Here is a 17,470-nt window from a genome sequence, read left to right on the forward strand (position 1 = left end):
AAAAAATTAATTCGTGAGATCGATTAAATGGAGTTTTTGTGAAGTGGATGAGGGAGAGACTTTGTGTTAGATGTAAGTATTTTAAAATGTGCAGGCAACATTGCATTTTTTGTTTTATATATATTGGGATTTTGGACATATATGTTATCAAATTTAAATCTTAATATGTCAAATTTTTTGTTGTATTTTTAGTCATTTTTTCGACATAACGTGGTATTAGCGTGCAGAGCGATACGTTAACACTCCCGATGAAATGACTGAAATTGCCAAAATCAGAAGACGCGAGATTATGATTGAAATTTGATTACACAAAAGATTAATATTACAAAGAAACAAGTATATGAGACTAAAAATACGATTTTCTTTATTAATTATAATTCTTTAGATATATGAAAATATACATACAGAACATCATATAGCTCGATACTTCTAAAATTAAGTCGTTTTCTTTTCTTTTTTTTTTTATTCCAATTTATATTTCAATATTAACGAAACTCGTATCAAAATATCTGCGTAGGCCCAAAGTTCAATATGCATTGGCATGAAATCTTATTTGAATAATGACGCGGCCCAACTCATTTATGGGCCTGTTTGTCTATCTAATCGATGAGTCAATCTTACACATATTTTTACACTAACACCAAATATTTTCCTTAAGAGTAATTAAAACCTAGTGCACCCATGTGTGTGCATATATAATATTTTTTAATTAATTTTATTTATATTAAAATAATGGTCATATTATAATAGTAGAAATTTATGATGAGTTAAATGTAATTTGAAAATTGTAATATTGAAAATAAATTGCAATAACAATTTTGAATAAAAAAAATGCTGATATAAGTATAATTTGAATATATAAATTGTCAATCATTGTAAATATCAAATTATATAAATATAATTTTGTGTCGACAAGGGAGTTATATTTTGTTATCTGTTTTGTCAGTTTTCAATCGATTGAATGTTGTTTATTATATACTATGTTTATAATATCGAACATATTATTAATATTATAATAATATTAAGTTATAAGTATCAAACATCATATATCGATCATTTTCTTGACAATGATACGTGATATTTGAATTTTTGTATGATTTAAAATAATTAGATTATATTGATATTTTCAACTATAATTTTTTTATAAAATGACAAACTCGTACACTTTGGTTCTACACTATTAGAATCTAATTTTAAAATTGCATAAAGAGAAGAGAAGATTCAAAGCGGGTAGTAAAAAGTTCATGGTTCCCAAAGCTATTGCCAAACGACTTCTCTTTATTCGATAACTTTCTTTTCCAATTTAACTTATCAAAGAGGATATTTGATATCCTTGATGGAGACCCGACTTTTAGCCAAGAAGATTACAATAATTTAAGTACTTTTACCTTTTACTCCGCACGAATTTTATTTATGATTATGTCTCTCTTAATAAAAAAAAAAAAAAAAAACTTTGCGAGTAGACATTATATATTGTAGTGGATAATGTTCGATAGAAATATTAGAGAATGCAATAGCTTTTTTGTGAAAATTTTAAAATAAAAGTTATCAATTTTTGAAATTGAAATTGAAATTATAATTATTTCTCTCTTAATAAAAAAATTTTGAAAATAAAAGTTTTTAGGAAGACTCATTTATGTGAACTTTAAAGTTCAACTATCGTGTATATGTGTGAGTGATTGTGTCTGATTAATTTTATAGTGTATTTATATATCAAATGAATCCTAACATTTGAGCTTGCTATCGTTCTATCAAATTTCTTCATGTAAGATGTCCATGTTTTGAATCTACTTCTAAAGCTTGTATTTGATCTTCAATATGTTGTATTTATGACCTCCAATAATGATATAGACGTTAGATACGAGAATATGAATGTTTGGAAATGTTGTGTATGAATTATGATATTGCAACAGTCAAATTTGCGTTTCTGGCCATTTTCTGAAATTTAGCTGTTATCAGATCGAGCTGATCAATTGTTTTGATCTGATGGTCTGATATGGTATGTTATGACCTTGAGCTCTTGGCTTGATCTGAGCTGTTCCGAGTGAACTGTTGTCATGCTAGTATAAGTCGAACTGTTGTCTTTGCTTTTTTACAGCTATTGATTTGTCGATTTTTGGGCAAAGTGATGAACATAAAAGTTGTAGCGCTTTGTCTTATCTTTCCATGGAATCAGACTGTAGGCAATCTAGAACTTGTTCTCCTTTTTGTGCAAAACGAGCAATTTTATCATGGTTTATCAGCTTCTTCCAAACCGATTCAGACTTTGACTTATATATATGATTCGTAGATCATTATCGAATATTTTTAATGCATATTGAATCGTTCCATTTAAATAAATGAGCTGATAGATATGAGCAAAATATCACAACTTCTCCATTCAAGCTGATTGTTTCCGTTTCCATAAGCTGAACCTTGCGACTAATATTTTTCCTAGAAAACATTCGAACCAATTTATCTGTTGTGAGATATGACTTGTCTAAAATTGAATTTGTTATTCAGTCTTTTTGGCGGCTTGTCATTTGCGTCACCGAGCTGTGATATATCATTGAAAGACTGCAGCTCGTCAGATTTTCTGTTTGATTGATTTTAAATTTCAGCTTCCAATTTGATATTACAACTTCACACGAGTAAATATATTAGAAACATAATAAAAAAAATTATCATAAAAATCAAAATTACTTATATTTCTCAACCCAACATCAGCAAATTCATGTATAAATACAAACACCTCTTTTAAAAATAAGTTGCATGTTCTTTCTCTACAAAATTAATTCTCAATTTGAATTGATAATGGACATTATAAAATAATATTAGTGCCTATCCACTTGTCCATATTGCCATGTGATGATGTTTCTATCAATATGATACATGTTAATGTCACTCTTGACTAATGGAAAATAAATATTACCTGTCAAATTATATGTCCCTCTCATATAATATAACCCAATATCGACTCCCTCATAGGTCTTAGGATGAAAAAATAAAAATAAAAATAAAAAAAGTGTCTTACAAAATATAGAGCCGATGGAATGGTTTAAATTATAGAAATTTAATTTGGGGAAAAAATTGGTTAGTTAATTTATATTTTATGAAAAAGTATTTAAAAATCCAATGAAAATAGTTTCACATCCAAAAATTCTAACCCTAAAAAGTTGACAAAAACTTGTGTTAGACGGTCTCACAGGTCGTATTTTGTGAGACAGATCTCTTATTTGAGTCATCCATGAAAAAATATTATTTTTTATTGTGAATATCAGTAGGGTTGACATGTCTCACAGATAAAGATTCGTGAGACGGTCTCACAAGACACTTAATCAAAAAGTTTATCTAAATAGACAATTTTGTAGTAAAACCCTTATTATATATCCCAATATCGAGTTCAAAATCCATGTAAAACTCCATTTCCTAAATATGTACAAAGAAAACCATTTTGTAGTTATTGTTGTCGAAAACCGAATTTATTAATTTTTTCCTATTTTTCCTCCAAAATGACCTTTATTTAATTTTTTATAATTTTATTTTTATAAGTAATTATGGATTATGTTTGGATTTCTAGTAGATTAATTTACTTGAAATATTTTTTTTAGGGAAAATGATTTTTTTATCCATTAAATTTTATAATTCTTGTTTTTGATCTATTATGTTTTCAAAGTTTGATTTTGGTACGATAATTTTAATATTCGGTTATTTTCAAAGTCTAATTGTTGTCATGTAGACATTTCTGGTGTCATTTCAGCAATTGACCCAAAATAAACGAAAATTAAAAATTAATGTAACAAAATCAAACTATAAAAATTTAGTTGACCAAATTTTTGTAGAAAAGAGTAGTTGACGGATTCTAAACTTTTTTTTCCATTTGTTATTCAATTTAATATATATATGTTTCCACGTCAACATATATATCTAGATATATAATTAAAAATTATTTTTTTTGATTAAAAATAAATGAGACAAAACAAAATTAATTAGAAAGATGTTAGGTCGCTGGAAAATAATGAATTTCATGCCGAAAGTCATTTATTTTAATAAATGTTTATTTAATTTTTTTGAATTTGACACTACATGACTATACATAGATACACATACACAGTTACATATTCATGTAATAATCGCACTTAGCATCTTTTTTTTTAAATAAAGTTAGACGAGAACAATTTGAGCAAAATATATAGTCTTTTGGGTGAAGAAGTACTTCAAGATTTTATATTGATGTCCCCGCAGCCCGATACCGTGATAATTCGTAGATTGATCCACCTACAGCTAATACGAAAGTCACAATTGAGTATTTAAATTCAATAAAAAGAGAAACATATATGTATATAATAAAAGAAAATCTGATATGATATACTGAAAGGAAAATGTTAAAGTTTATGTTCATGAAAAGCTATTTTAAGTATAAGTATTTTCACTGTTGCTTGTGAATGTATATGTATTACTTGTTATCATGATTAAGATTTGCTGAGTCAATAGACTCACTAGGTGTGATCGATGAAATGAGCACGAGATTGATGTTAATGAAGGTTTTGATGGTTGATCTTGCTAAACTGAAGGTGCACACAACCCGGTGACCGTAGCTAGTTTTCCGCAAAATTATGTTTAAGATTTAAGCAACTTAAAAGATTTTATGACTTATGATGTTTTTTTGAGATTTTTGAGAGGATGTTAGAGTTAAGTTTATTTTTAAAATAATGTTAGTTTAGATTGGTTGACGTTTTATGAATTTATGATTTCAATTATTTTCTTTTGGATTTTCAAATAATAGTTGGTTGATTTATTTTTAAATGATGAAAAATATTCATATTTTAAATTCTTAGTGTTTCGGCCGAATGAATTAGAAAGAAAAAAAATTTTCTAGTACGTTTTAAGAAAAACGAGTAGTGGACGTTTCATTTATGGTCGGTGAAAATCTTGCACTTCTCCCCATATAAGTAATGTCTCCAAATCTTCAATGCAAATACTACCGCTGCAAGCTCGAGGTCATGAGTCGGGTAATTCTTCTCATGAATCTTCAACTGTTTTTGAATAAAAATATTTTTTACTTGGTTTTCAGGTAATTTTCCTAGACTTTAAGCTTTGAATTTGTAAGCAAGTTTAATGATTTCACTCGAGTAATACCTCAATTTTACGTAAAATCTACAATTTTAAATTATATAAAAAAAATTATCCATAAAGAATTTTTTCAAAATATACGATATATATAATTAATTAGTCATATACAAAAATTATAGCCTTTAACACAATTATTTTAAAGATAAAAATTCTCATTTCCTGCTAATTGATGTGCATATATTACGTGGCTTGTTGCTTCGAAGAGTCAATTATTAAAAACTTTACAAAAAGTAGGGAGTGTCCAGGAATTCCCGTTAGTTTCAAATAGGGAAATTTATTATCTAAAGGGAAAAAAAATAAACGGAACAATTATAATTTTGATTATCTATATTTATTTTGACAATTTTGATAATTTATGTAGTTAAACATCAGACTCGATGTAGCGTAAACGTGACACTGACTTGTAGAATATTATATCATCATTCTCGATGAAAAGAAACTAAAAATTACTGAAAAAATGAAAGATATAAAATTAAGAGCCATATTTGTTTTTGTAATTGTAAGAATCAATTTTGACAGTACGAATGATCGAAATTTTAAAGACAAAAAAAAAAATTGCAATTTTTCATTAAAATAATATTAGATTTTGTGTTTATTATATATTATATTAATATTAATAAAATAAATAAATATGCTTGCGTTGCGAGAATGATTCCCATAAAATTTACTTTTATCACGACCCAAGAAGCCTATCCCACATATTCCTTGTTTGGTTCAACCTTTTTTGAGGGATAAGGAAAAGGTCATCCACGTGCCAAGTGGACCTGAATATTTGGCGTTAGGAGTTAACAAAATTTTCTGGTTTGATTGGTATTCTAACATAATTTGAAAAAATGTTAATACAATGTGTCGGATGAAATAATTGTCTCTATTATGGAAACGGTTGATGCGTGAAGTTTGAATGTCTAGTTTTAAAATTTTTGATAAAGTAGTGAGTATTAGTAAATAATTTTGATAAAGTAGCAAACGTTTGATCCTACAATCGGTATCTGATTCAATATACGTGTTCGATTATCAAATATTGCAGTTAGTGTAATTATTGAGAAAAAACTGTTGGAGTCTAATAATATACCTATTAGGACAGCGGTCAACATGAGACACTTAGATTATCGTACGTTTTTTTAAAAAGATCGTAGTTGCAATGTTCTTACAAGCTATTGCTATTGCTTTTGCTAAAGCTACAATATCTATCTATACCGGGGACAATCAAAATATATTTGTATGTTGTACGTATTGTTGTAATAGATTTGAATTACATCATTACTATCATTTATAATTTTCAACAGAATATAAATGTCTGATATCACAATTGATATCAGATGCTAAGTCACATGTTGATGCTCATGAGTTATAAGTTGGTGTAAAGTGAATTATTAAAAACAATAATTATTATATCCGGAATAGTGATCTGAATATGGAAATTATAATACTAAATAATTTGAAATTTGAATTACAATATTAACACCAACTATATATTTAAAAAATATATAGTTGAAATTTCTGAAATTAATTTTTTTTTTCAAAAATTTATTTAAAAAATAATATAGATAATGAAATTTTGCAAAATTAAGGCAAAAACCACCATCAATACGGACACACAATATATTTTGCAATGTCCGTCACTAATAACAACGGACGTTGTGAGCAAAATTGCAACGTACATTGCCAATGAAAGACTACATGCAAATTTTTTTTTAAAATTTTATTATTATTATTTATTTAATTTGGACGCATATTGTATTAGTAAAACATGAAGAATACGTGCAAAAAATGATAGTTGAGAAATGTTGATTTATTTTTCGAAAAATATGTATATACGTACCCATCCACTTATTTTTTACTTAAGTGTTAATAGTAATATGATTAATAAAAAATAATAATAATAATAATAGTTGGAATTTGAAAATGTTTGAATTTGTACTTTTTTGTTTTTTAAAACAAATTTTTTATTTATTTAAATATATGTTTATTTAGTTTTTTTAAAAATAAAATATTTGTGTATGTGTATCAATCCACTTATTATTTATTTTTTAAAATTAATGAATTTGAGCTCTAACTTCCATTTTTTGTGTGTGGACTAATTTAAAAGATAAATCACTTTTATTTTTTCGTAGGCAAAAATTTTTGAATCTGTACAAAATTTTTGAAAATAAATTTCTTAATATTTTCTAAATCATTGATTGGTTCACATTTTAAAGTTATTTATCTTTCAAATTAGTCTATTTACAAAAAATAGAAGTTGGAGCTCAAATTCATTAATTTTTAAAAAATAAAAAATAAGTTGTTCGAGACACATACATCGCCTCTTTTTTTGTTTTGAAAACTAAATCAATATATATTTAAATAAATAAAATATTTTGTTTAAAAAAGTACAAAATCAAATATTTTTCTTACGAAAATTCAAGAATTTTCATATTCAAACTATTATTAATAATAAAAAAAAAAGTGGATGTGTACTCATATAAATTTTTTTTTTGAAAACTAAACCAATACATATTTAAATAAATAATTTTTTTAAAAACAAAAACAAAAGTAATTCAATTTTTTAAAAGATATTTTAATTAATATTTTACAAAAAAATAAATTTTTTTAAAAAAAATTGGTTGACTAATTAACCACTTAAAGTGATCTATTTTTCAACTATATGTTTTATTGATGTCACATGAGCCATGGAAGAGAACATTGGTGACAAATAAGTCATATCTGATAGATTTAGTGGCTTTCAGTGAAAAATGCAAAAAAAAAAAAAGTCCAAATTACTGGATAAAAACCAAACGTCGATATGTTCTATGACTAAAACTTAAAACATGTCAACTTAAGAGACTAAAATTATAATTATACCAATAAAATAATAAAAACATCTAAAATAGTCTCCATATTATGAGTAAATAAATACATAATAAAAGATTCAATTGGAATAATAAGTACCATATACTGCACTTACAGATATTTCAAGAAATTTTTTTACTCAATTTTTTTTAACGATGATAAAATTCATTATCGTTATTTTTTAGTGTACACTGAATAAACTAACAATCGACTAACGAAATATATTACAAATAATCATAGCTAGATAAACCACATTATACAAACAATTTACTAGCGATATCAGTAAATCGTGTGGTTGTTTCTTCACTTACATAAGATTCGAAGAGATTAAAACAAATATATATACAACCTAGCGATAGAGTTTTAATACGTGGGACCCTAAAAGTTGACTATCCACTATTGAATGTGGATTGTCTTATCGATTAAACCATTTCTCCATACCTTCAAAGTTTGGAGTCAATGATCCGATTTACGTCGGAGGAGTACGTGAATATTTGATCGACAATTATGAGTTTTATTTTTTTTATCAACATATTATGAGACGAGTTTGTTTCACACAATTTGTTCAGTATAATTTACCTAACTAACCACTAACGTGATTTACATACTGTATATAAAAAAATAATGATTATATATTTCATCGTCATAAAAAAAAATTTACGGAAGAGGGACACGTGATCCTCCGCAACCCTAATTGCCTATCTTATATCAACAAAATTAATGTTTCTTTGATTGATCTACAGTAAATTTGAAAATAACAATGATTTTTCTACTGTAGCACTTAACGACTGTCGTTTGGCCTTATGATTAACCTTTTTTTTTACAATTTTATGAACAAATTTAATATAGTAAAATTTTCAAAGTCATTGAGTTAATATACTCTCTTTTCCTTTTTAATGTTAAATTAGCTATATGATTTCTATTTTTGTGATTAGCTTACTTCATTAGTTATTTTAAATTTTTTTTACAAAATTGAATATTTAAATAATATTGTGTGATATATAATTTAATAGGGAAAAACAGAAACATTTGTTGTTTGTTCCTTTGTTATTTTGATCTGTTGTCAAATTTTAATGTAGTCCAATAGTAACTTTCAAAATTTTTTGATAGTTTTAGACGTTCTTCGTCAAATTGTTGAGAAGAACTCTCTGGGACAGTCCTGGATCGCGAGGTTGAGTTCGAAATCAATCTGGTTCTCGGTACTATACCAATTTCTAAGGCATTTTACAGAATAACATCAGCCGAAGTCAAGGAGCTAAAGGAACAACTTCAAGAATTGTTAGACAAAAACAAGTTCGACCAAGTGTGTCTCTATGGGGAGCATCAATAATCTTTGTAGAAAAAAAAGATAAGAGTATGATATTGTGCATTGATTATAGAGAACTAAACAAGATCACAATCAAGAACAAGTACTCTATTTCGAGGATAGACGATTTCTTTTTTTTTTTGATTATGAATTATAAACTGATTTTGATTTATACTGTACTACGGGATTTTTTGTTTTCGATTGTATGGTTGTAAAATAACTCTGATGTCGTTTAACCTTGATCTCAGGACGTGACATATTAACTTGAAAGATAAAAGAGTATAAATTGTAGAATAATCGAGTAAAGGGCCAATAATATCTCCAAACTTCCGCCCACCTTTTTTTCCAAATTCTCATGCACCCACCCAAGAAACGTAAATACGCTCTCCTCTTTCTTCTCCCTTTTCTTGACCCTCTCGCCCCCTACGAAAATAATACCACTCCACATCTAACACTATTTCATCCCCCAAAGACTGACCAAATATATCCGACTCGATCTCTCCAAATATTTAAAAAAAAAAAAAACCAATCCCAAATCGCAAATCTTCCCATGGCTAAGCTTAAACTCTTGCAATTCACCATCTTTCTCACCTTCCTCACAATTTTGGTCCAAACCAAAGGACTCGAGAATTCAAGAATCCTTGATGAGAGCCCACCTGATTTAGGGAACAAGTGTGGAAACTGTCCTTGCGACAACCCATGTAACCAACCCCCGCCGTCGCCTCCTCCTCCGTCGCCACCTCCGCCGCCGAAGAAGAAGCCGCCGCCGCCGCCGCCGAGCAGTAACTGCCCGCCTCCTCCTAGTGGCCAGTACCCGCAAAATCCTCCTTACATATACATAAGCGGCCCACCTGGAAATCTATATCCTGTCGACGCTGATAATTCAGGTTCCTACCGGAGCTCCCGTGTCGCTATACTTCCATTCTTGATCAGCAGCGCTGTGGGTTTGCTAGCTACTAGGTTTCCGGTGAATCATTAACAATACTTCGGTAAAAGATTCATATTATTTGGAGAAAATTAAGGGACACCAAAATGAACCCCAAAAAAAAAGATAATTTTTCATTGTAATTTTGGTCAAGTGTTTGATGATGATCTCCAATAACCCATCCCTATTCTATTCTCCTTCATGTTGTTGATTCATGTTTATTGTCATGTTCTATTCAATGAGAACAAGTTGAATAAATATAATTGTAATTTCAAGAATCTCTACGCTTTAGATTTCAAAGCGTTAGTGTTATTATTCAATTAGACTATCTAATTTTATAACAAAGAGCTGTCCATTATCCATTAGATGCCCATTTATGTTAGTTCGTAAAAACATATCGTATCAGTGAGAAATTTTATGATATAGATATCCATCTCAACCTGATTCATGAAAAAAAAAATATTACATTTTAGGTTAAAAATATTAAATTTTATTTGAGTTATAGATGATAATTTTCTTTATAATATTTGTTACACACTTTAGTTATTGTTTCCCTAGAAAAGATGGGAAATTAGTTGAACTTTTATAGTTTATTATAGTTAAATTTATATGATTAAATTCATCGTAAATTGAAAGTTACGTTTCATCCACCATTAACGTCTAATTGAAAAGCAATGTTTTAGGAGGGCATTTGTCCTTCTGGTGAGTTTGCTAGCTGTGGGCTATGTTTCTAGTTTAGATTCCTTTATTATTATTATTATTATTATTATTTCAATTTTAAAGAATTCATTTACCTAAGAAAAAATAAAGTGTTGTTTTTTGGGACTTCTTGGGCACTTGGCACTCTTCAAATTTTTATTTTCTTTTAATCTATATTCTATATTAGAATTAGGTTTTTATTCTTTGGGTCCACCATTTGTTAGGTTGAGGTGTCTCTAAGCATCTCTTCAACATTATCTTCTCAATATATATACATACAATAGAAATTTAAATTTTTGGTCCGGTATACTTGTCTCTTTATATTTTGATAATGTATATCATCAAATTTCACTCATAGTTGTACGTATATATTTCAATTTTTGATCATTTTAGTATTTTTCATCGAAAGTGCTGGTGAGAGATTATATACATCATTTTTATATCAAAACCGCATTGGTGTCACATCAGCGTCCCCTAACAAAAATGAAAAAATCACAAAAGAAAAAACTAAAACAAATATAGCCAACTAATACTAAAATAGTAAAATTCGACAACATAGATAAATAAAATCGCAAAAAAAGTATACGTACAGACCAAAAATTGAATTGAGAAGATTTTAATTAGCCAGTTAGAATGTATAAATTTTGTTTTTCTAAAACACAAATTTTTTTGTGAGAATGTCTCATGAATCAATTTTGTGAGACATGTATCTTATTTGAGACATCCATAAAAAATATTATTTTTTATGTCAAAGATATTATTTATTATTATAAATATGAACATAATTAACTTAATTAAAAAATAAAAATTCGTACGATCGTCTCATCTACTATTATACATGATAACAAACTTGTAATCCCTGAATTAATTATGCGTGTCAGTATAGCAAAAGATGAGATCAACATCGATTTCGGCAAAAGATGGGACCCAATAAAAGTTTTTAAAGCAATTTCAATTTATTGTTTGTTGTCCATACCGTACGAATTCTATATCAAAGCCAGCATATGCTTCATTGGACGGTCGCAAATGAAGGAGATGCATTTCCCTTGCCCCATATTCTTATTGATATCTAATACTCAACTTTCATATATACATTTTTTTTTTTAGAAAAATATGCTTGGTTGTTACTTGTATATGGTACAAAATGAAACTGGTAAAAAAATTGTTGCAAATCTAATTTCTGAGAAAATTGTGATTTTAGTCTTAAAAGTTGGTCTTTATTGACTTTTAGTCGTATAATTTGTCAAAGTTTCGTTTTCATACATTAACTTGAAATTATTTTTTTTTTCTTTTATCATTTTTTGTCTGAAACCACTAAATATATCATATATTGTTTATTTGACATCGATTCTATCATACGTGACATATATAAGGAGTAAAGCACATACTACTCAAATTAAAATTAATTTGATAAAAAAATAGGAAAAAATAAATCGAAACGACCCTAATACTTCAAAATGAGAAGAAAAACGTTTATTGTTATCCTTTATTTTTGTTTATGAATATTTTAATGTATGTAATATTAACTTTATTCTTGTTACATGAATCATGTAGGAAAGTGTCAGTGTCAAATAAGCAATATTTTGTGGATTTAATGGTTTTTTGTAAAAAAAAAAAATCATGTTACTACATGAAAACCAAAATTTGACGAGTTTAATGACTAAAACTCAAAACATGTCAATTTAGAAGACTAAAACTATAAAAAAAAATTTAATTTTTCGAATGTTAATTGGATTAACGCCGTTCTCACAAAAGAAACCGAAAACATCATGAGATCGAGCGAGCGATCATTATCTAAAAAATGAAACATGTCAATCAAGGAACATGTCTAATCTAGTCGTCTCTAGGACTATACTGATTGAATACAACTTGGTGGATAATTTGAGAGAATGGTTTGGTTTTACGAGAATCACACACACATGGTGATAAAAAAATATTCTCTTCTAAAACTTCAATATCAGTGAATGTGAACAGTTTATTTGAGTGTTGTTTTTGTACCCTCAAAAACTATATGGTTCTCATTAGAAAACGATGGGTAGAAAATAATGGTAGAGAAAAATACATTTTTGGTCTTGTATATTTATCTCTTTACGATTTTAATTTTTATATTGTCAAATTTCAGTCTTAGTCCTCTATTTTTGTTTTTTTTGGTAATTTCAGTCTTTTTTGCGACGTGACATTGATGTGATAACACTACGATGCTGATGTGACGCTGACATATGCAATATCATATCAACACTTCTTATGATAAATGACAAATTGAAGAAAAAAATTGACTAAAATTGAAATTTCACAATATACAAATTTGTTAGGATCCGTCACTTTCAAGACATTTGTTAGGACCCATAAGTTTCATTAAGACTCAAAACAGTTGTAAGTAAGATTTTATGCGTTTGTAAGCTAAACTTCATTTATTTTTATCGAACGAATCTCGAATGCCTATAGAATTAATTNGCTAGATGAGCCATAAAAAAGTGACTCCAGATCTTAACGAGTAATATTATCTCTCCTATGGACATGATCGACTGTAGGAAAAGGGTAAGACCGATATCTAAATAATAAGAGACAGCACCAGCAGATAGACACAGACCTCACCGAACTCATGACATAACAGCCTGACCCATTAGTACAAAAGTAGATGCACTCTATGTTGCTACAAGTATAAGAAAATAAAGTTGTGTTTTGACTAACAACAATAGTTTTTGGCCTAATGTTAAACGATTGATCTTAACAATTGGTATCAAAGCAAGATCATGAGTTTAAGTCTTCCAATAAGAATATTTCTATACTTCTTTAAGGAAATGTTGGATCAAACGTGTATGAGTGAGAGTAGTGCTAAGATAGATGACCTCCTATAAAGTTCTTGTATGTCATGCTGCTGACATTGCGCTGCTTGATCTGGTTGTCTAGATGAGCCGTAAAAAAGTGACTTCAGATCTTAAAAGGTAATATTACATCTGTTGAGAAGAGGGCCGATGGTAGTCAAAAGGTAAGACTGATCTCTAAGAGATATAAGACAATACGAGCAGATAGACACGCACATCTCCGAACTCATGGACCTAACAACTGGCCCATTAGAACTCAAGTAGGTGCAATTTTTGCTATCATAAGTATAAGAAAATAAAATTGTACATTAACTAACAATTATAGTTTTTGACTTAATGATAAGTTTTTGTATCCTAACAGATCATATAAATTGATACGTTAGTTAATTATAATTTTCACATATCGTCATTTTAAGGAATAAGGATGATATTGACAAGATAAAAAAGTTGAGGGAGCGATTTATTTCGGTCTTGAAAACGAAGGGATGAAAAATGAAATTTATCGACTACTTTATCGGTGCAACTTCTACTCGTCTAAACTTCACCGACATAATAAAAAAGTTGATTTATTGTTATTATTATTAGGTGCACATAATTTAACTCACTAAATTATTTGTGTATTTAATCATTGTCTCGCTTCTTGTTTGAAAAGTCGTACTACTTCAAAATTCCACACATCCACGCGAAACATGTTGACTCAATTAATTTCTACTGAGTTAGAAATTTGGTAAACACGATTCCACAACTGCAAAAAATTAAAAATATAATAATTATTGGGGAAAATTGTATTTTAAGTTTTATATGTTTGATATTTTTGTCATCTAGGTCATCGAATTTAAGTCTTAGTCATGTATCTTTCGATTTTTTATAATTTAATCATTTTTTTTACGAGCGCTGATATGACACTACACATTTTAGAACTACGTTAAACAAATTAATAAAATTGTCAGAAAAACAACGTTATCTGACTAAAAATGGAATTTAAAACATAAATGATCAAAATTGCAAAGAAGCAAAATTTAAGACCAAAAACATATATAATGCTTCCTTGTGATGATGATGATATGTCGCCACACTAGAAATTTTCATGATACAACATCATTTTCAACGTCATGGTAGAACTCAAAATAACTAAAGTTGAAAAAAATACAAATTAGTAAACTAAAACCGTCAATTGAATGATAACACAGTAAAAATGGAAATAATGCAGATTACATACTGAAAATTTTTAAATTTCAGAATATAAAAATAATTAAAAAAAAGATTTTTTTTTGTCCACTAACTTGCTCGATTTTAATTTTTGTCTATTAAGTTTTCAAAATATGATTTAAGAACACTAACTTTTAATTTATGTTATTTGGTCAACTACTTATGTAGCACTATTGACATGTTATCAAAAAATGTTAACGTAACATAAAAAATCATTGATTTATCATGTAATATATCAACAATTAGACTAAAATAATTGAAAATTAAAATCAAATGTACCAAAACCAAATTTAATAGTCTAAAACCTAAAATCAAATGTACCAAAACCAAACTTTTCCATTATTATATAATAATTTTGTCCACTTTTATTCACCTAGATACCCTCAAAACAGGTCTACCGATACCATCGCTTTACTTGTCTACCCTACCAACTATGCCACTTTTTGGAGTCATGACAAGTAGGGGATTCTAAAAATTGGATGAGGGGTGTCATGTTATATCAAAAAAATTCAATCTTATTTTCAGATTGTAAATTCTCAAAATTTAGAAAGTTGCACCAATTTTTTTTAATTAAAAATCATATCTATCTCCTTAAATCATCCTTAGCCTAAATTATGTCAAATCCTCCACTAAATCGAACTGAACCGAACCGAACAATTCCCACTTTAAAATATATTTGACTCAGTCGATCTTCACTCCTCCCCATCATTTCTTCCAATATGGCCACCAAGCTCCAAAAACTACTCTCCCTCGTGCTTTTCTTCACAATCCTTGATCATCCCATCACCACGACGTCTCAAGTATGCCCGTATCCCTGTAATCCACCGCCCACCGGCCCCGGAGATAATCCCAACGTGGGCACAACGCCCCCGGTGTCGACCACCCCTCCGGCCTCTTTCTCCCCTCCATTCACGACGACTCCTCCGGCTCCAATCGGTTACTTCCCTTTCACTCCTCCGTCACCATACTACTACGGTGTCGCCCCACCGCCACCGGAGCCTATGGTGCCTTGGTTTCCTTTCTACTACAGAAAGCCACCCCATCAAGACCAGTCTTCATCACTATCCATTAAAGAATCAAGAAACAATCCCCTCGTGTTTCTTCTTCTTCTTCTTCTTCTTCTCGTTTCTTCTCTCTTTTGTTTTCCATTAATCATGTAACCAAATCAGTTTTATTTTATATGTATGAGATATGAATTCTTTTTATATTCTCTTCAATTGTTGTAAAATTTTTGCAATTTTTTTCTCTAATTTTTTATGCATTATTATGTTTAGTAGTAGAATCAAGTAGTATTTTTTTTAAACTTTGGTCAATTGTTTTTTTTAGAATACATCAAAAAAGTCATGTTCTTAAAAACAAAAAATTGATCGAAATTATTTAATCAATTTTTGTTTTAATAATCAATTATTTAAGATGATGATCGTGATTGAATCAAAAGTCTTGGAGTTTACGACAAGTTGTTGTATCATCATAAATATTGAGAGTAATATATTTGTATTTTTCCTTCTTTGTCTTTAATCTTCGATTAGAAATTGACACCTACTCGATTCCATCATCGAGTTTGAATAATTGCACCAACTTTCTTTATTTTATTTTTTTGCACATTGAATTTGGTGATTTTCTTTAAGTGGTGACGACTCATTCGCAATATGACATAATATTGTACTAGAGGCCGAAGCACACACGTTATATATGAAATTGGTTAACGATAAACTCGACACGTAGAAATTTAAGGCAATGGTTTTCTTTTTTTTTTTTTGGATGAAAAATTTAATAAAAAAGTGGGGGAAGTTTAGTTAAGTTTGTAATAAATAAATTTTGTATTAAAAAAAAAAGTAAAATCGAGGATATTTATGGAATTTTAAAAAATATTTCACTGACACATAAAAAAAATTAAACATTTTAGGAGATTTACATTTAATTAATTATATATAGATACATGGCGCAAATAATATGTAATTTAGAATCAATTTTGAAAATTAATTCTTTTAAAATCTTTTTTACAGTTTATTTACTAAAATATTATTATATTGTGTAAACTTATTTAATAGTTTATTTAAATTATTTGTTTTCATTAGTGGAAGCTGGTGATGTTTAAATATTATAACTAATATATTAATCATACGGGAGCCTATGATTTGAAATTAACTTTATTTTATGGAATTTTTTTTGAATTTTTGTTTAATAATAATTATAAAGGTAATTTACATCAAAAGTATCCACTGCTCTATAAAGAGAAGACGAATATTGCAATCTTTTATTTCTTTTTTTAATAAAAAAAAGGCACGAAAAAGAGTGAAAGGAATTCAACTTTTTACTTTTTAAAATTTTTATTTTATTATATATAAAAGCCAAATGAAAAGACTGAAAAGGGTATATTTTTCATGTGCCTCAGTCTTATCCTGATAATAAAATTCATAAAATAGAATATCAGAGCTTGGAGTATGGAAAATTTTGTAGTCAATTAAAACGAGAGTAGATATCTTGTGATACAGTATCACGAATCTTTATCTGTGAGATGGGTCAAACATACCGATATTCACAATAAAAAGTAATACTCTTAGC

Source organism: Primulina huaijiensis, chromosome 6, assembly GCF_012295235.1.
Source record: "Primulina huaijiensis isolate GDHJ02 chromosome 6, ASM1229523v2, whole genome shotgun sequence".
NCBI classification, from domain to species: domain Eukaryota; kingdom Viridiplantae; phylum Streptophyta; class Magnoliopsida; order Lamiales; family Gesneriaceae; genus Primulina; species Primulina huaijiensis.